Raw genomic sequence first — 22,058 nt, 5'->3', positions numbered from 1 at the left:
TGAAGATTGAAAAGGAGGCTTGGGTAGGAGTAGGAGTAGAGGCTGGAGGATTAGAGACTCCAGAGCTCTCTTGGAGGATTAGAGACTCCAGTGAGTGTAGTGTAGAATTCTTAGTTTAGATACAATTTTTCTTTTCTGCAAGTTTACATTTTAATTTGTATTGAGCTTCATTTACTTTTATGCAATTTTAATTTCTAGCACTTCTTCCCTTCTGCAATTTTACATTTGATTTTACATTGAGCTGAGTTTATTTTCATGTAATTTAAATTTCCTACACTTATTCTTAGAGCAATGATCAACTAAACACCAATCATTAGGGGGAGGAGCTCTATTATAATTCATATGATTGAGTGAACATATTCTTCTTCTCAATCCGCTTGGGTAGCTATACGATATCTTCTGTTTTGATTGAGATTCATTCACCCTGAAAGGGGGCTTGAATCTGTTGAATGCTTGTGTGAGCCTCGGAAGGGGAATCATGGGCATTAGAATTGGAGCTCTATCCTTCACAATTCTCTTGACCAACACTATTCAGGAGGAATTGAGGTCTTGAGAATTTGTGTGGCTTATGGAAAAGAGAACATGCTTAACCTCTTCTCATGGTGGATTATAATATCTCTAATCCCTAATGAATCTTTCTCTCTGTTATTGCTCACTTTGATTGCCTTGAGTTTCATTTAATTGCTTTGAATTTACTGCTTCCTTAAATTTCCCAGCACCCAATCCCCATTTACATTTCTAGCAATTTACTTTTCATGCAATTTATGTTCTGTCAAGTCAATTTCACCAAAACTCTTTCAATATTTTGCTTGACTAGACTAATCACCTCAATAAAGTTGCTTAATCCATCAAACCTCGTGGGATCTACCTCACTCTACCAATTCCATCCACTTGACTTTTCTTCATAGTTAGAGGTTAACTAAGTGGGAGCAATGGACAATTCTTGTCACAATTGATGATGATAATGAGGATATGACTTCTAGTGCTCATCTCTTGCCAAGAGTTTCTTTAGTTATTAGTTTATTGCTTTTGCTATTTACATTTCTTGTTCCTTATTACAAAAATCCCAAAACATTCCTTCATAGCCAATAATAAAGCACTTCATTGTAATTCCTAGGGTGAACGACCCAGAATTAATACTCTCAGTTATTTTATTGGGGTTTGTACTTGTGAAAAACATATTAAATTTCAATGTGAGGATTCATTGTTGGTTTAGATCTATACTTGCAACGTAACAATTATTTTTCTGAAATTCTATATCGACAATTTTCTTTCATCAAATTTTGGCGCCGTTGCCAGGGAATTGCAATGATGTTATGTTATTGGCTATTGTGAATATGTTAATATTGTGAATATCTTACTTTTTGGTTATTTCTAGGTCTTGCTAGTAATTAGGAGTTTAGGCCCTTAAATTGATAAATTTAATTTGCTTTCCTCCCATTCGATGCCTTGATATGTTTGTTTGAGTGATTTAAGGTTTTGAAGGTAAGGATGGCTTGAGAGAAATGGAAGATGCAAAATGGAGAACTCGTGAAGAAATGAAGGAATTGCTAAGCTATCAATCATGACCTCTTCGTACTAAATCGATCATAACTTGAGCTATAAAGGTCCAAATGAGGCGGTTCTAGTTGCGTTGGAAAGGTAACATCCGGGGCTTTAAAATGATATACAATTTTCCATAGTTGACAGGACGTTTGGTGACTCGTATGCATCATTTCACATGAACACATCGAAGGATCAGTGTGGGCCATTTTAAGGAACTCGTGGCTAGCGATTTCTAGCTCATTTTGGGCCCAATCCAACTCATTTATGAACTCTTTTGTTGTTATCCATACCCTTTTAATGCAATTTTATATTTCCATGTCTTTTGATGCTTACTTTACTTGCTATTTTTTGTTTCCTGCTTTTGATAGTTATAGCTTTTATTATGTCTTGCAATATACCATGATTTATGTTTATGCTAACTAGGTGTTTCATGAAATGTTTCTTTTAGTCATGAGCTAGTTTTTTCTCCTCTTGGCTTAGGTTGAGTAATTGGAGACTCTTGAGTTATCAAACTCTTTTGTTGATGATAATTGGAAGTTGCTAGTTGACTTGAATGCCACTAAAGCTAGTCTTTCACTATGATTTGACTAGGACTTGTGGACAAGAGCCAATTCCAACCACTTGACTTTTCTTTATAGTTAGAGGTTGACTAAGTGGGAGCAATGGATAATTCTTGTCACAATTGATGATGATAATGAGGATAGGACTTCTAGTTCTCATCCCTTGCCAATAGTTTCCTTAGTTACTAGTTTATTTCTTTTGCTATTTACATTTCTTGTTCCTTATTACAAAAAGCCCAAAACATTCCTTCATAGCCAATAATAAAGCACTTTATTGTGATTCCTAGGGAGAACGGCCCGGGATTAATATTCTCGGTTATTTTATTGGGGTTTGTACTTATGACAACCATATTAAATTTTGATGTGAGGATTCATTGTTGGTTTAGAACTATACTTGCAATGTAACAATTATTTTTGTGAAATTCTATACCGACAATTTTCTTTCATCATTCTACACTTAACCGGAAGCTGTTGTTACTAATTAGGATTTTTTTTAGAATGGAATTTCTAGACAAGATCTTTCCAGCAGAGGTTATAGATAGATTGCGGAAGGAAATTTCCTGTATCATTCAAGGTGAATAAGAGACTCTCTATGCGTACTGGAAATAATTTAGGAATCTCCTTGACTCATGTCCCCGTCATATGATTGACCAGTTGGTGTTGATTAGCTATTTTTGCCAAGGCATGAAGCCTTGAGACAAGACCCTCTTTGATGCTGCGAGTAATGGCTCTCTGACGAAGTACAAGATGGCGACAGAAGCGTGGCAACTGATCACCGATCTAGCTGAGTCTACCCAAAATGCAAGGCAAAGGAATAATCATCCCAAGGCTGTTGCAGAAGTTTCCTCTAGTAGTGAGACTGCTGCTCTCACCAAGACTTTGGGAGAGATAACCAATATACTCAAGCAGCTCCAGCACAATCAACAACAACCTCCGCCTCCTCCATAACAACAATGTCAACAGTTAGTCCCTCAAAGAGAGTGTGGAATATGCGCTTGCTATTCTCACTACACTGATGAATGTCCACAACTCCAAGAGGACAACTCCTTGGCGGCTACCAATGCTTATTACAACCGTCCGAATCAAGGGTACTACCAACAAGGCGGTAACTATAATCAAGGTGGTAACTACAATCATGGTTGGCAAGATAACCCCAACCAAGGATGGATGGACAACTACAACCAAGGAGGCAGAGAAAATGGTGGAAATCAAAGGTGGAATAACAACTACCAACAAAACCGGTATCAACAAAATCCTCTATACCAACAGCAAAACCAAGTCCAAAGATACCAACCACTGCACCAAAGGCAAGCCAAAGCACCTCAACACAACAATAACATGCCCCTCAGATTACCTATCCTCCTTCTTCCTCCAATGATGAGATGATTCGCTCTCTTATGCAAGGACAAAAAGAGCTTCAAGCCATAGTTGCCTCTAGCATCACAGGTCTTACCTCTACCGTCCAAGATCTTCTATCCTATATGGACCCGCCCTCTACCTCCAACAATCAACCTTCAAGCTCTAGTGCTCTTCCCTCTCAACCTTTACCTAACCCCAAGGGTGGAATTAATGCCATCACTTTGAGGTCCGGAACTACATTGCAAGAGAGGAGTCCCGAGGAGCCAAGCTCAAGAGAAGACATTCAAGATGAAGATGTTGTTGAGGTAGAAGATGTTGAAGAAGAGGATGAAGTACAAGAAGCAGTTGAAGAAGAAGTTGCTCAACCAAGGAATGGAGTTTCTAAGGAAGACGATGTTATGAAAGAGGCCATTCCCATTCCTTTTCCACACCTTGCTAGGAGGACAAAGAAGCAAGTGGAGCTAGATCCCAAGATGGTGGAGATCTTCAAAAAGGTTGAGGTAACTGATAAACCACTATTTTATGGTTTATCTTGTGCTCAATTGAGTGGATTTTATCAACTCTTTATCCACTTATTCATATTATTTGCATGTTTTATATTTTCCTTCCTGGTTTTGTGCTATGATTGAAAACATGCTTCTTTGATCTTATATTTGCTTATTATTAATCATCTCTTATTACCATTAGATGCCTTGATATGTGTGTTAAGTGTTTTCAGAGATTACAGGACAGGAATGGCTCAGAGGATGGAAAAGAAGCATGCAAAAGTGGAAGGAATACAAGAAGTTGGAGAAACTGCTAAGCTGTCCAGCCTGACCTCTTCGCACTCAAACGGCTATAACTTTAGCTACAGAGGTCCAAACAACGCGGTTCTAGTTGCGTTGGAAAGCGAACGTCTGAGGCTTCGATTTGATATATAATATGCCATAGTTGCCCTGACGCTAGGCGACGCGAACGCGTGATCCACGCGGATGCGTCGCATCTGCGAACTTCAATCCGCGCGGCCGCGTGGACGACGCCTCCGCGTCACTTGTCTGTGACCTGAACGTACCAGAATACGCAGGGGGCAATTTTTGGCTGTTTCTGACCCAGTTTTCGGTCCATAAAGCACAGATTGGAGGCTATAAAGTGGGGGAATGCATCCATTCAATGGGAGCTCGCCAATTTTCACTTTCCATGATTTAGATTTAGTTTGAGAGAGGTTCTCTCCTCTCTCTCTTAGGATTAGGATTAGGATTTAGGACTTCTCTTAGTTTGTAGGAGTGACTCTCGATCCAGGTTTAATATTTACTTCAATGCTTTTATTCGTACCTATAAATGTTGCCAACTTGACTTATGAATCCTTCCCATGTTATGATTTGAATTAATGATTATTTGAGGTATTTCAGTTATTGATTGCTTTCTCCTTAATTTGTGTTACCATTGCTTTCTATCTAAGGACCTTTTTATTCCAACAATTTTACTTTTTCCCTTTTTGTCTTGGTTAAGAGATCAGTAACTCAACATTATTAAACTCAGCATAATTGATAATCTTTATCTTGCTAATTGAACTGAACTTCAATAATCCCAACTTTTTCTTAGGAAATAAATAGGATTCGAAGGTCAAACTAATTAGTCCCTTGACTTTCCTTTACTTTAGTAAAGGTTAACTAAGTGGAATTTAGATTCAACTTTCATTATTGTTGAGAGAGATAACTAAGTTGGACTTCCAATTTCTCTTACCTTGCCAAAAGATTGCTTTACAGTATTCATTTACTTTAACTGCCATCTACTTCACTTGTCATTTAAATCACTTGCCTCTCACCTTCTAAACCCCGATTACAACCTTTATAGCCAATAATAAGAACATACTTCCTTGCAGTTCCTTGAGAAGACGACCCGAGGTTTGAATACTCGGTTAACAATTTTTAAAGGGATTTGTTACTTGTGACACCCAAAACGTTTGTAAGAAAGGTTGATTGCTTGGTTTAGTAACTATACTTACAACGAGAGTTTTTATAACCTCTGAACCATCAATCTTCGGTTCTTTCAAAATGGCGCCGTTGCCGGGGAACTGCTAACGTGTGCCTTATTATTGGTTATTGTAAATATTTTTCTTTTGCTTGTTTCTCTATTTTTGTTCTTCCTTTTCATCTTTATTTGCTACCATGAACTCTCACCCCTCTCGCTTTGAGTTTGGTTCTAACTTTGTTGAAGGAAATAGATGTTACAGCAGGAATGTGCATCAAGGTCAGACCAATCAAGGATGGATGGAGCCAAGAGGATCTAATCAACCCTTCAGGCAGCAACACCCTCCGAGATATCCGGGACAAAGACCATTCTACAGTGTATACCTAGCTGAAGGATATGGTGGACAACCTTGTAACTACCAACAAGCCCCACCCCGTGCATATAAACCACCCTTTCAACATAACCTCGAACCATCACACTCACAAGCTTCTCTTCACCATTCGCCACCATATGATCCTTTCTTACCCATGTACCAATCCAATCACTCCCAATCACCACCACTTTCCTGTGTATCATGCCCAAGTCCGGCAACCCGAGAAGCAGAGGTTCGCCTAAAGGAAACAATAAATAAATTTCAAATAACCATTCGACAACTGGAGCAAGTAGTAATTCAATGGGTTTCTAGACGCTCAAATACACAAGGATCAGCCACAGCCCCATGTGAACAGTCTAACGAAGAGCGTAGCATGAAGGAAATACCAGAATCTCCAGTGGATAAGACAGAGAACGAATTCGTACTAGAACAAGTAGAAGAAGCTGTCATTGTTCAAGAAGAAGAGTTGGTTGAAGATCTAGGAGATGCTGAACCTCCATGGGAATTCAGAACTGAAGAGAACTCTGTCAAGGATGCTACAGTCGATGCTTAGGAGGATATTGTACAATCTCCAAGGCAAGTTATTTATGAAGAATCAGACGGAATAACCCAGGACACAAATTCCCTTGATGATGATAGTCACAAGTCAAATTCTCTTAGTAATGAACTTGCATCCGCAAGTGAATTCTCTGAGATCGAAGAATCTTCCCCAAGTGAATATGAAGATGATGCGGAGGTAGATTTCTCTCAACCTCCAATCTATGACTCAAGTGATGAGGAAGACATAGAAGACTTTGACCAGGGTGATACTACATTTGAAGACTCTTACAAGGAAGTGGAGAAATTCACAGAAGAACCCAAGGGAGTAGAACTTACAAAATCACCAGAAACACCTATCGCAAGGCCATTACGACCTAATACAAGCTTCAAGTGGGTACAATCCTTAACCTATAACTTTACTTATTCACTTGAATATGGTTTGCTTGAAATAGATGGCCAGCTTAGAACTCTTTGCGGCTTTAAGAGTAAGAGGGAAATGGCTCGTACTCAAAGTTGGTGCACAAGGATCAATAAGGTTCCACGCTTCACCTCGAAGTACACGGATTGGTATCATGCTCAATTGCATGGATCACGGAGAACGTTTGGTCACCATGGTGAGATTCTACTTTTTAAACCGCCCGGATGGAAACATGTAGATCAAGACAGAGGCGGATTTAAAAACAAAGCTTGGGATCATGGATTCTGTTCTGACATTCGTCATCCCGGGAACCTGAAAATCTGCTTGAAGCTGATCAGAAGCTTCACATGCCTAGTTTGGGACCTCGGAGGCTGCTGGCATTCCAAACATTGGTGGAGATTTCTGGATGAATTTAAACACATGCCACCATAGCAGGAAGCTCTTCCAATGTCCAACTTAAGGACTTTAACTAAAAGTGCTAGGTGGGAGACAACCCACCATGGTATGATCGTTCCTTTTGCAATTTTAATTTTTTTTACTTTTGTTTGTTTTTGAATTTTATTTTGTTTTATTAAACCTGGGATCATGCATAGCATTCACATTAATCATTGCATTTTGCATTTTTTATGCGTAAAAAAAAAAAGCCATGCGTCCGCGTTGCAAGGAGAGGGGAGAAAATAAAAACGAACAGAGAGTCACGCTGGAGCGTGGCTGGAGGCGTGCCCGTGGCACAAATCGTCCCACGCGACCGCGTCGCTGACGCGTCCGTGTCGAGTGGGAATACTGGCCTCCCACGCGGCCGCGTGACCGGAATTTCGACATAATAATGGTGCACAGCCGAAAGTTGTGCTAGAGTGGTGCTGGACTGGCGCTGGACGCGCAGTCCATCTCACGCGACCGCGTGCCCCACGCGGCCGCGTCACATCCTACTAAGTGCCCACTCACGCGATCGCTTGCCCCACGTGATCGCGTCACCCAATATTATGCACTAATATGATTTTGAATAGAGAGTTGTGTGAGCGTGAGGCTGCCCTCGCGCTAGCAGCATAAAACGTGTCACGCGACCGCGTGACTGACGCTACCACGTCGATTGACTTAAAGCGCAAGTCACGCGACAGCGTGCCCCACGCGTCTGCGTCGCTTGCGCCACACAGCTTATCCTAATTTGCCAATTATCTTATCTTTTCTCCCCCAATCCTAATTTTTCCTCCCTCCTTTCTTACTTACTTCTTCTTCCGTTCTTTCCCTCCTTATTCTTCTTATCTTTCATTTTATTTTACTTAATTTATTTGAATATTTCATTCATTGCATTTTAATTTTATGCATATTTTTCTTTTCTTTTCTAAATTTATTATTTTACCATTGGTGTTCAAATGTTCTTATTCAACTGTTATATATTTTCTGGTATTATCTTGGTGCTTGTGACTTGTTTTATTCTGGTTAGGTAATATTATTTAAATCAATGCCGACCTTTTATACCTGTATTACTTTTTGCATTGACATGAATTTATATTATCTCTCTTTCTCCACTCTCTTCTCCATTGTTGCAATTTTGCACCACTGGTATGCTATAGCTTCTATTGTTTTCTCACTTACATGTTGAAGCTTCCATGTAAATGAGACCCTTATCATTTGGCATTAACCCACCCATACTTCTTTTATTTTCTTATCTCTATTTCTGGGTTACTCTTCTTCCCTTTTTCTTTCAGGATGGTCACCCAGAAGGGAACCGGAAGACGTTTACATGGAGAGACAGACAAGTCTATCTGCACAATCTTTAGAGAAAAGCATCAGTTGGAACAACCCGTCCACCTGCACATCTTAGCATGCACCGAGGACGGTGCAATCTTTAAGTGTGGGGAGGTCGATACTGATGCCAGGGCATCTTGGCCAGTTTCACTGACCTTTTCTTTACTGTTTTTAGGTTAGTTTCATGCATTCCCTTAGGAAATAAGCTAGTTTTGGGTAGATATTCACTTACACCTTGATTCAAGCATACATTGTGCATTTTACATTATTTCATGAGGATTTTGCATGAGTTTAGTGACAAATTGTATGCTGCATTACCCATGACTTGGACTAGAACTTTGATGCACTCTATTGCTTGATTTCAGGACCAAAGGAAGCAAGGAATGGGAGGTAACTTGCAAAGTTAATGAGAAAAGTGATTGCCAATAACGCTCTCGAAGCCATCATTGACCACGTTAAGAGTCACGTTAACTAAATTAACGTGAACTCTAACATGGAGAGGGGAAGTTGAGCCAACGTTAGTGACACTTAACATTGTCACTAACGTTGGCAAATGCTCATAAGTGGCCACGTTAGAGTCCACGTTAACTTAGTTAACGCGGCCTCTAACGTTAAAAGGGGGAAGAAACGCCAACGTTAGTGACATTCAACATTGTCACTAACGTTGGCCTAAGGAGAAACATACCACGTTAACTTGGTTAACGTGAAAGCTAACGTGTGAAAAAGAGGGTGATGGCCAACGTTAGTGACACTCAACATTGTCACTAACGTTGGAAGGAGCCACACAAGCCACTAAGATCCACGTTAACTCCCACGTTAACTTAGTTAACGTGGAAGCTAACGTTGATGAGTGAATGATGAGCCAACATTAGTAACAGCCAACATTGTCACTAACGTTGGGGATGGCTAAGCATGGCCACGTTAGAAGCCACGTTAACCTAGTTAACGTGGACTCTAACGTGAGACATAGGGGCACCTTGGAACGTTAGTGACAATATTGAGTGTCACTAACGTTCTCGAAGGATGGCAAGCCCACGTTAAAGAGCCACATTAACTAAGTTAACGTGGGCTCTAACGTGGGAAAAAATGGGGCTTTTCAAAGTTATTGGGAATGTTAAGTCCCAATAACGTGTGCGAAGGACTTAGAGACAACGTTAGTGGCAACGTTTGTGCCACTAACATTGAAATTAACGTGGGTTTTACTTAGGAAAGTTAGTGAGAAAGTTGATTGTCATTAACGTTCTCGAACTCATATTTTCACTAAATGTTAACACCCCTAACGTCCTGAGCTAAAGTCTCTACCCACTTCACACTTTCTCTCTGCAAGTAAAGCCAAGCCCAAATGAAGAAGAGAACTGCTTCAAACTCAAGATCCAAAGGCCCAAGACTTGAAGAGCCAACTAGAAGCTGAGAAAAGTAGTATATATAGGAGTATCTTTGAATTGTTTAGGGAGTTCTGGAAGTTGGAAAAGAGAACTACTCTCTGTATTTTACCTTTTCTGCATTTTCTAGTTTTATGATGTATTCTCCATCTTTGTTTTCATTTTCTAGAGCTATGAACAACTAAACCCCTTTCATTGGGTTAGGGAGCTCTGTTGTAAGTTGATGGATCAATACTAGTTTTCATTATTCTTCTTCTCTCTTTTCTCTTGATTTTACTTGAAAGATTTCGATCTTCATCCAATTGGGTAGCTATCTTGGAAAAGGAGCTATTCAGACTTGGATCTCTTCTGAACCTTGAAAGAGGAATGAAGAGATCAAGCTAGAAGTGCTTTCTCATGCTGGACCAAATTGGGTTTGGATGGATATGTGACTATAATCCTCTCAATACCTGGTTTGGGAAATGCATGTGGTATAATCAGTGACCACACATCATCTCTTCTCATGAACAATTGACCAAGGAATTGGCTATTGATCAAGATTTGAGAGATTGAATTTCGAGAAATTGTAATTCAATCAATTAAGATTGCCAAGGAGATCAATGAGTGCATTGATTGAGGAAGAGATGAAAATGAACTTGATCCGGAGAATTGCAACATCTCCTAAGCCCAATGAACTCCCCATCTCTGATCTTACCCATTCTCTTTAATTTCTGTCATTTACTTTTATGAGCAAATCCCCCATTCCCATTTACAATTCTGCAATTTACTTTCAGTCATTTACTTCCAGTCCTTTAATTCTAGCATTTACTTTTCTGTTATTTACATTCTCGCCATTTTATTTTCTGCAACTCTCAACCCAAATTCTGGATTCGCTCAACTAGAACATTCTTCTAATTAAAGTTGCTTGATCAATCAATCCCTGTGGGATTCGACCTCACTCTATTGTGAGTTTTTACTTGACGACAAATTCAGTACACTTGCCGAAGGAGATTTGTTGAGAGACAGTTTCCACCCACATAAAGTTTATGGCGCCGTTGCCGGGGATTGATTGTGCATCAACAATGATTAAATTGGAAGATCACTAGATTGAGCATTTTTACTTTGTGAATTTCATTTTCTGTTTGAGTGATTTACTTTCTGTTTTAGTTAAACTTCTTCCCTTCTCCCTCTACTCTTTTATTTTTCTTTGTTATTTTCAATTCTGTTTGCTAACCCACTAACTGTTTGATATATTGTATCACCCACAACTAACAGTAATTCTGACAAAAATACTTTCTTCACCTATCTTTTTTTGCTTGCACTTGTTGGTTGTATGACAGGGAGAAGAAGCGGGGCTTCAACTTCCTTCGATTCTGAACCTGAGAGGACCTTCCTTAGATTAAGGAGGGAGGCAAGAGGAAAGAAAGTGGTTGGTGCTGAGAAAGAGGAGGAATTCTTTGAACCAAACATGGAAGACAACATGGAAAACCATCATGAAGAAGAGTATCACAACCATGGGGGAGGAGGTAGAGCAAATCATGCTGGGGAGGATAGAAGAGTTTTGGGCTCTTACATCAATCCAAACCCAGGCAATTATGGAAGTAGCATCCAAAAGCCAACAATCCATGCCAACAACTTCGAACTTAAACCACAGCTCATCACCCTTGTTCAGAACAACTGTTCGTTTGGAGGAGGTGTTCAAAAAAACCCCAATCAACATTTAACCACCTTCCTAAGAATATGTGACACAGTAAAGTCTAATGGTGTTCATCCTGACGCCTATAGACTGCTCTTATTTCCATTCTCACTCAGGGACAAGGCAGCCAAGTGGCTGGAATCTTTCCCAAGGGAAAGCTTGACAACTTGGGAAGACGTGGTGAACAAATTCTTAGCAAGATTTTACCCTCCTCAAAGAATCAATAGGCTGAGAGCTGAGGTCCAAACTTTCAGGCAACAAGATGGTGAGACTTTGTATGAAGCATGGGAGAGATTTAAGGATCTCACAAGGAGGTGTCCACCTGACATGTTCAACGAATGGGTGCATCTGCACATTTTCTATGAAGGGCTCTCTTATGAGTCAAAGAAGGCCGTAGACCATTCATCCGGAGGATCCTTGAATAAGAAGAAAACCATTGAGGAGGCTATAGATGTCATTGAAATAGTAGCAGAGAACGACTACTTCTATGCTTCCGAAAGAGGGAACACAAGAGGAGTAATGGAGCTAAACAATGTAGATGCTTTGTTGGCCCAAAACAAGCTCATTACCCAGCAGCTGGCTGACCTCACCAAGAAGATGGAGAGGAACCAAGTAGCAGCAATTTGAACTTCATCAACAACCTAAGAAGGAGTGAATGAAGAAGCAGAGGGTAGTCAGGAGCAAGCCAACTACATTGGAAATTCACCAAGGCAAAACTATGATCCATACTCCAAGAACTACAACCCTGGATGGAGAAACCACCCAAACTTTGGGTGGGGAAGTCAGCAAGATCAAAACCAAGACCAGAGACGTTACAACTCCAACAACAATGCAGCTCACCAGCAATTCACACAGAGGACATCTCAACACCCCCACAACAACACTTCTCCACACGCTTATCAAAACCAAAACAGCACATCTGCTCCGAATCACCCATCAATTGATGACAAGCTCTCTAAGATTGAAATCTTACTTGAAGGAGTATGCAAAGAGATTCGAAACAGTAAAGTATTCCGAGAGGAAGTGCAGTCAAACATGCAGAATCAAAATGCTGCCATCAAGAAACTGGAGACACAAATCGGCTATCTATTTAAGCAGCTGCCTAACCACAACCTTTTCAATGATGCCAATTCAAGCAAAAGGGAGGAGTGTCAAGCTATCACACTTAGGAGTGGGAAGGAACTGAAGGAACTACCCCAAAAACCACAAGAAGAAAGCTCAAATGAAAAGGGAGAAGAGCAAGATGGAGTTCAACCTCCCACGCAAAGTCCGCAGAAAGAAAAAGGGATGCCACAACTGAACATCTCAAGAGCTCCATACCCCCCAGCTATTGAAGAAAAAGGAAGATGACAACCAGTTCTTGAGATTTTTGGAAATCTTCAAGAAACTACAAATTAACATACCCTTTGCTGAAGCCATAGAACAAATGCCACTCTATGCCAAGTTTTTGAAGGAGCTAATGACTAAGAAGAGAAGCTGGAAGAACAATGAGACTGTGATACTAAACGAAGAATGCAGTGCTATCATTCAGCACAAACTACCCCAGAAACTGAAGGATCCTGGGAGTTTTCAGATCCCTTGTATTATAGGGGAAATCACAGTAGAGAAGGCTCTTTATGACTTAGGGGCCAGCATCAATTTGATGTCAGTAGCTATGATGAGGAAGATGAAAATTGAGGAGGCTAAACCAACAAAAATGGCCCTACAACTGGCAGACCGATCGTTCAAATTCCCTCATGGGGTAGTAGAGGATTTGCTGGTAAAAGTGGGAGATTTCATATTTCCAGCAGATTTTATGGTGTTGGACATGCAGGAGGACGCCAAGACCTCCATCATTCTGGGAAGGCCATTCTTGGCCACTGTTGGAGCTTTCATTGATGTTCAGAAGGGTGACCTCACCCTGAGATTACACAATGAAAAGATGACATTCAATGTATTCAAGGCCATGAGTTACCCGCCAGAACAATTGAGGGAATGCATGAGGTTAGATGCACTTGAGGATGAAGTGTAGGAGAATTTTGAAGAAGAAGAACCTGAAAAGGCCGAGAGATTGGTGGAGGAGGAATCTAAATCAAGTGAAGAGGTGGCCACAGCAGAAATTCATATACCAGATGCACCAAAGGAAGGGAAGGAAAAGTCAGAAGCACCCAAACTTGAACTCAAAGCACTGCCACCCACTCTCAAATATGCATATCTAGGAGAAAATGAAAACTACCCAGTGATCATAAATTCATCCCTCAGTCAAGATCAAGAGGACGAGCTACTCAAGGTGCTGCGGGAGCATAAGGATGCCATTGGATGGACCCTTGCTGACTTGAAGGGAATCAGTTCAGCCATATGCATGCATAAAATACTGTCGGAAGATGATGCTAAGCTATCCATTCAACCCCAAAGAAGGCTGAACCCAATCATGAAGGAAGTGGTACAGAAAGAGGTTATGAAGCTTTGGCAAGGAGGGGTAATATACCCGATCTCGGACAGCCCTTGGGTTAGCCCCATACATGTTGTGCCCAAGAAGGGAGGAATCACTGTGGTTCCCAATGAGAAGAACGAACTCATACCTACAAGGACCGTCACAGGATGGAGGATGTGCATAGACTACAGAAAACTCAATGAGGCTACATGAAAAGATCATTTTCCCCTTCCATTCATGGATCAGATGTTGGAAAGACTTGCAGGGCACGCATATTATTATTTTCTCGACGGTTATTCAGGATATAACCAAATAGTGGTTGATCCCAGAGACCAAGAGAAAACCTCATTTACTTGTCCGTATGGAGTGTTTGCCTATAGGCGCATGCCATTTGGGCTATGTAATGCACCTGCAACTTTCCAACGCTGTATGCTTTCTATCTTTTCAGATATGATAGAAAAATTCATTGAAGTTTTTATGGATAATTTCTCGGTATTCAGAGATTCCTTTTCTAGTTGCCTACATCACCTCGCCTTCGTATTGAAAAAATGCCAAGAGATCAATTTGGTCTTGAACTGGGAAAAATGTCCTTTATGGTGACAGGAGGAATAGTCCTTGGTCACAAGGTCTCTCACCAAGGCATTGAGGTTGACAGAGCTAAAGTAGAAATTATTGAAAAACTACCCCCACCCAGCGATGTCAAGGCAATTAGAAGTTTTTTAGGGCATGCTGGTTTTTACAGAAGGTTCATTAAAGATTTTTCAAAGATAGCCAAGCCCTTAAGCAATCTCCTTGTATCTGATACACCATTTATCTTTGATGAAACATGCATGCTAGCATTTGCACATTTAAAAATGAGGTTGTCCTCTGCTCCTATCATTTCCCCACCTGATTGGAACCTACCATTTGAATTGATGTGTGATGTATCTGATTTTGCAGTTGGGGCAGTGTTAGGACAAAGGAAAGATAACTTAGTTCATGTGATATACTATGCGAGCAAAGTCCTTAATGAAACTCAAAGAAATTATACCACTACTGAAAAGGAGTTGCTAGCAATAGTTTTTGCATTTAACAAATTTAGATCATACCTCATTGGTGCTAAAGTGATTGTCTTTACAGATCACACAGCACTTAAATATTTGTTTGCCAAGCAAGAATCAAAGCCAAGACTAATAAGGTGGATCTTACTATTGCAGGAATTCAATATTGAAATCAGAGACAAGAAAGGAGTGGAGAACAATGTGGCAGATCACCTATCCAGAATCCCTCATGATCAAGGTGGAGGAAACGATACAAATGTGAACGAGCTCTTCCCTGATGAGCAGTTGATGACAGTTCACAAAGCACCATGGTTTGCAGATATTGCAAATTTCAAGGCAACTGGGGCATTACCCCCAGGGATCAATAAACATCAAAAAAGGAAGCTCATGAATGATGCAAAATACTTTGTCTGGGACGAGCCATATCTCTTCAAGAAGTGTTCAGATGGAATCCTTAGAAGATGTGTTTTGGAAGAAGAAGGAAGAGAAGTCCTGTGGAATTGCCACGGTTCATGTTATGGAGGCCACTTTGGAGGGGACAGAACTGCAGCAAAGGTGTTACAAAGCGGATTCTTTTGGCCCACCCTTTTCAAGGATGCCAAGGAACTAGTAAAAAGCTGCAATGAATGCCATAGATCTGGAAACTTGCCCAAAAGAAACGCCATGCCACAAAATTTCATCTTGGAACTGGAACTGTTTGATGTGTGGGGAATAGATTTCATGGGACCATTCCCAACCTCATATGCAAACAAGTACATCTTGGTAGCAGTAGATTATGTTTCCAAGTGGGTAGAGGCTATTGCAACCCCAACTAATGATAACAAGGTAGTCATGAACTTCCTCAGGAAGAATATCTTTAGCCGGTTTGGAGTCCCAAGAGCCCTCATCAGTGATGGAAGGAGCCACTTTTGTAACAAACCACTAGAAGCTCTCCTCCTACGATATGGGGTAAAACACAAAGTAGCCACACCTTACCATCCTCAAACAAGTGGGCAAACTGAGATATCCAACAGAGAGCTGAAGAGGATCCTGGAAAAGACTGTGGGTGCATCTAGAAAGGATTAGTCGAAGAAGCTGGATGATGCTCTTTGGGCATACAGAACAGCATTCAAAACTCCACTTGGAATGTCTCCATACCAACTGGTCTATGGGAAGGCTTGTCATTTACCACTGGAGTTGGAACACAAAGCTCTCTGGGCTATCAAGATACTAAATTTTGACAGCATTGCTGCTGGTGCAAAAAGGATCTTACAACTGCAAGAGATGGAGGAATTCAGGTCACAAGCCTATGAAAACACTAAGATGTATAAAGAGAAGGCAAAAAGAAAACATGACATGCATCTTGCACCCAGGAGTTTCGAAAAGGGGCAGCGAGTACTCCTTTACAACTCTAAATTAAGGCTGTTCCCAGGAAAACTCAAGTCAAGGTGGTCCGGACCTTTCATGGTTACAAAAGTATCACCATATGGCCACATCGAAATCACGGATGAAGGTTCAGAGAGGACTTTTACAGTGAATGGACAAAGGCTCAAGCATTATCTGGGCAACATGGGGGAAAACCCCAGAGTAAAGTACCATCTCAAGTAATTAAGGACTCGTCGAGCTAGCGATGATAAAAGAGCGCTCTGTTGGGAGGCAACCCAACCTCAGGTAGTTTCACTTTCAATTTATTTCAATAAAGATCACAAGTTGTTTCCCCTGTATTGTAAGGAGCTAAGTTTGGTGTTCCACACCAGAACAATCCAAGAGTGATATTGTAATTCTAAGTTTGGTGTTCCACCAAAGGACATTGGTTAGAATTACACTCCACTCCAAAAGAACATTACTAGCTCCATCCAATCAAGAGAAACCACTTAGATGTAGTTAGGCTGTAGGTGATCATTGCTTTGTTGATAACAAGATATGAGGTTCTCTGCATATATGCAATGTTTTGTACTGGGCAAGGAACTAAGTTTGGTGTTCACACACCAAATTGAGTTCAAAAAAAAAAAACACCAGCATACATGCAAGCTAACTATGTCTCAAGTGCTTTGGGAACAAGCAACTTCCAGTAACCTTGCAGGAATCTTATGAGGAAATGGTGCACCTCCACCCAAAGAAGCGAGGCAGCAAAAACTAGGATGATGACAAAGAGAGAGGGCAACCAGAAATCATCACCCAAAGGTTGTATTGTTACTTAATTCCATTGTACCCAGAATTGTTGAAAGTTGGAAGTCCGAATGCACTTTTGATTTGTAGTTACTCGTAGTTGAACCCTTTTTAAATTCTGTCTTTTAAGTTCTGAATAGGTTTATGTGCACTAGTCTTTATGTCGCTGCATCCTTACTTTACTTACTTATATGATTGTCCCTTTAAATCAAATGAAGAGAGAATGTTTATGTTTCAAAAGACCAGAGTAGAGTACATACTATGGAGTACATTCATGAGTTTGTGGTATGATCATAAGTTAGCTAAGTTGGTTCAACCATAAGGTGGGATGAAAACTATCTGGCCTGAATACTTTGCTTTGAATATACTCATGAGACTAAGTATATGACAAGATCCTAATAAGAGAAAGAGAAAAAGAATAATGAAAGTGGAAAAACAAAAGAAAAAGAGTAAGCAATAAGGCTAGGCACCAATGGTTTTGATCTTAAGATATGTGTCTGTGGTGTTCCTGTGTGAGGGATCTACTTGGATGAATAAGCTCTTAGGGGTGCTTTATCACTTGGTAACTTGGGTTAACTAACCCGGGATTATCAGCTGAAAGTCCATTATCAAGAGTAACCCTCACTACAGAGCACTTAGTAACCCAAAGAAGTGATGGACACCAAGGTCTCAAGAAGGAAAATAAATGAACCAGATGCCTGTGGTGTGTATGTATGGGGGAGAGACTTGAGGGAGTAAGTCCTTAGGGGTGTCTCAACACCTAACACCTTGAACCAACTGATTCGGGAGTGTTGGCTGAAAGCTTATCTTAAAAAGTTGCCCCTTTACAGAGCACTTAGCCTAAGAACACCAATAAGCTCTGAAATGACAATAAAGGGATCAATGAATAAAAGTCTCATGGGATGTAAGCAAAGTGAGTGTTTTAGGACATGATAAAGGTCTGAAAGCCAATAAAGGAATGAACCTAAGTTTCTATGCATGAAACCACCATAAAATCAGTGATATGACTTCCACAAGAATGACTCATTTCTCTTGGCATTCCATTCATCATTCTCTTGTTCCAGTACTTGCTTAGGGACAAGCAAGCTTTAAGTTTGGTGTTGTGATGCCAGGACATCTTGGCCAGTTTCACTGACCTTTTCTTTACTGTTTTTAGGTTAGTTTCATGCATTCCCTTAGGAAATAAGCTAGTTTTGGGTAGATATTCACTTACACCTTGATTCAAGCATACATTGTGCATTTTACATTATTTCATGAGGATTTTGCATGAGTTTAGTGACAAATTGTATGCTGCATTGCCCATGACTTGGACTAGAACTTTGATGCACTCCATTGCTTGATTTTAGGACCAAAGGAAGCAAGGAATGGGAGGTAACTTGCAAAGTTAATGAGAAAAGTGATTGCCAATAATGCTCTCGAAGCCATCATTGACCACGTTAAGAGTCACGTTAACTAAGTTAATGTGAACTCTAACGTGGAGAGGGGAAGTTGAGCCAGCGTTAGTGACACTTAACATTGTCACTAACGTTGGCAAATGCTCATAAGTGGCCACGTTAGAGTCCACGTTAACTTAGTTAACGTGGCCTCTAACGTTAAAAGGGGGAAGAAATGCCAACGTTAGTGACATTCAACATTGTCACTAACGTTGGCCTAAGGAGAAACATACCACGTTAACTCCCACGTTAACTTGGTTAACGTGGAAGCTAACATGTGAAAAAGAGGGTGATGGCCAACGTTAGTGACACTCAACATTGTCACTAACGTTGGAAGGAGCCACACAAGCCACTAAGATCCACGTTAACTCCCACGTTAACTTAGTTAACGTGGAAGCTAACGTTGATGAGTGAATGATGAGCCAACGTTAGTGACACCCAACATTGTCACTAACGTTGGGGATGGCTAAGCATGGCCACGTTAGAAGCCACGTTAACCTAGTTAACGTGGACTCTAACGTGAGACATAGGGGCACCTTGGAACGTTAGTGACAATGTTGAGTGTCACTAACGTTCTCGAAGGATGGCAAGCCCACGTTAAAGAGCCACGTTAACTAAGTTAACGTGGGCTCTAACGTGGGAACAAAGGGGGCTTTTCAAAGTTATTGGGAATGTTAAGTCCCAATAACGTGTGCGAAGGACTTAGAGGCAACGTTAGTGCCACTAACATTGAAGTTAACGTGGCTTTTACTTAGGAACGTTAGTGAGAAAGTTGATTGTCACTAACGTTCTCGAACTCATATTTTCACTAAACGTTAACACCGCTAACGTCCTGAGCTAAAGTCTCTGCCCACTTCACACTTTCTCTCTGTAAGTAAAGCCAAGCCCAAATGAAGAAGAGAACTGCTTCAAACTCAAGATCCAAAGGCCCAAGACTTGAAGAGCCAACTAGAAGCTGAGAAAAGTAGTATATATAGGAGTAGCTTTGAATTGTTTAGGGAGTTCTGGAAGTTGGAAAAGAGAACTACTCTCTGTATTTTACCTTCTCTGCATTTTCTAGTTTTATGATGTATCCTCCATCTTTGTTTTCATTTTCTAGAGCTATGAACAACTAAACCCCTTTCATTGGGTTAGGGAGCTCTATTGTAAATTGATGGATCAATACTAGTTTTCATTATTCTTCTTCTCTCTTTTCTCTTGATTTTACTTGAAAGCTTTCGATCTTCATCCAATTGGGTAGCTATCTTGGAAAAGGAGCTATTCAGACTTGGATCTCTTCTGAACCTTGAAAGAGGAATGAAGAGATCAAGCTAGAAGTGCTTTCTCATACTGGACCAAATTGGGTTTGGATGGATATGTGACTATAATCCTCTCAATACCTGGTTTGGGAAATGCATGTGGTATAATCAGTGACCACACTTCATCTCTTCTCATGAGCAATTGACCAAGGAATTGGCTATTGATCAAGATTTGAGAGATTGAATTGCGAGAAATTGTAATTCAATCAATTAAGATTGCCAAGGAGATCAATGAGTGCATTGATTGAGGAAGAGATGAAAATGAACTTGATCCGGAGAGTTGCAACATCTCCTAAGCCCAATGAACTCCCCATCTCTGATCTTACCCATTCTCTTTAATTTATGCCATTTACTTTTATGAGCAAATCCCCCATTCCCATTTACAATTCTGCAATTTACTTTCAGTCATTTACTTCCAGTCCTTTAATTCTAGCATTTACTTTTCTGTTATTTACATTCCCGCCATTTTATTTTATGCAACTCTCAACCCAAATTCTGGATTCGCTCAACTAGAACATTCTTCTAATTAAAGTTGCTTGATCAATCAATCCCTGTGGGATTCGACCTCACTCTATTGTGAGTTTTTACTTGACAACAAATTCGGTACACTTGCCGAAGGAGATTTGTTGAGAGACAGTTTCCACCCGCATCAGATACCGACTTCCAGGGGTTAGCTATCTTCTATCTCAACACCAATGTTTTATTTTCTTTATTAGTTCATTGTTGAATTGCATAATAGATTGCATGTGTAGTTGATTGTTTGCATTTAGTTACTACTTGGTTAAAGTAACTCCATTTTTGAAAAATTTCACTAATTTAAATTGAAAAAAAAATTTAATTTTTATGTGTTAAAACTTGTTTGAAGTTGTATTTGGAACATGGTTTTTGAGTTAAAGAACACACAACCTGTGAGATTTTGAGCTTATTTATATGGTTACACTATTTAACCATAATATTTTTATTCTTGTGTGTTTTCTTCTCTATAATTGCAATCTTAGCTTTGTTCCATTCTATATGTCCAATATTTAGTGTATTTACATGCTTGCATATGATTGAGGCCATTATTTGATTTTAACTCACTTATCCCAAATAAGCCTACCCTTTAAATCACCCTTGTCAGCCACCTTGAGCTTTTTAATCCCCATTTATTCTGTATTTTTCCACATCACTAGCCTTAAGTAGAAAAACAATTAAATATCCTAATTGAATCTTTGGTTAGCTTAAGATAGGGATTGTGTAACAATTAAGTGTGGGGAAACTGTGGAAACATGGGTTAATAAGGGAATGTATCATGTTTCTAATTTATTTGAATATTGGGAATTTGGGAACATACTCATGAAAAACCAAAATAGAAAAATAATGGAAAATCCATGTGCATTGATAAGTTATGTTTGCTTTTATGATTCAAAAAAAAAGAGAAAAAAAAGAAAAAAAAAAAATATATATATATATATATATATATATATATATATATATATATATAAAATATAAATAAATAAGGGGACAAAATTATCCCAATATTAAGTTTAATAAAAGATCAATGCACATGTGATAAAAATTAAAGAAAATTTGGTACATGAGTATATTATACAAAAGTGGGAATTATGGGTAGCTAGGCATGAATTTAAAAGTATATAGAGTATATGTATATTAAGTGAGAGCTTAGGTTAATTAAAGATTCATATTATAGCTCACTTGGCCATACATATATCCTTACCTTTACCTCAGCCCCATTACAACCTTGGAAAGACCTCATGATGTTTGCATTGGTACATTAAATATTTGTTGATTGGTTAGATGAAGAACAAAGTTTTAGAAAGCATGATTAGAGAAGACTAGAGTGAATTACCCTATACATTTGAGAGATTAGAGTGATATACACTTCCAGTGAGGGTTCAATGCTTGATTCTATGTTTCCGGCTTTCATGAGCTATTTTCTTACAAGTTTACTTGCTTTTTATTGTACGATTTGAATTAGTGAAATCTGATTTATGTTTGTCTTGAAGATCTTATTTACTTTTGACCAAGTAGGTAGAAACATTTTGCATGTAGTTGCATTCATAGGTTGCATTTCATACATTCTACCATTCCTCTTTATCTTTATAGCTTCTCTTGAGCTTAGCATGAGGACATGCTAATGTTTAAGTGTGGGGAGGTTGATAAACTACTATTTTT

At 39.7% G+C, this 22,058-nt stretch overlaps 1 non-coding gene across 1 annotated transcript; it reads right to left on the bottom strand.

Moving 5' to 3' along the window:
* Positions 1-11,776: 11,776 nt before the first annotated feature.
* On the bottom strand, positions 11,777-11,880 carry LOC148564289 (small nucleolar RNA R71). Its single transcript, XR_015883837.1, has one exon. It is a non-coding gene; the product is annotated as a small nucleolar RNA R71 (small nucleolar RNA).
* Between the last annotated feature and the right edge of the window lie 10,178 nt (positions 11,881-22,058).

The sequence above is a fragment of the Arachis ipaensis genome, chromosome B5, assembly GCF_059453495.1.
Source record: "Arachis ipaensis isolate K30076 ecotype BB chromosome B5, ASM5945349v1, whole genome shotgun sequence".
In the NCBI taxonomy this organism is placed as follows: Eukaryota; Viridiplantae; Streptophyta; class Magnoliopsida; order Fabales; family Fabaceae; genus Arachis; species Arachis ipaensis.
Note: the sequence above shows the minus strand (reverse complement) of the source record. Positions and strands in the feature narration are given on the sequence as shown.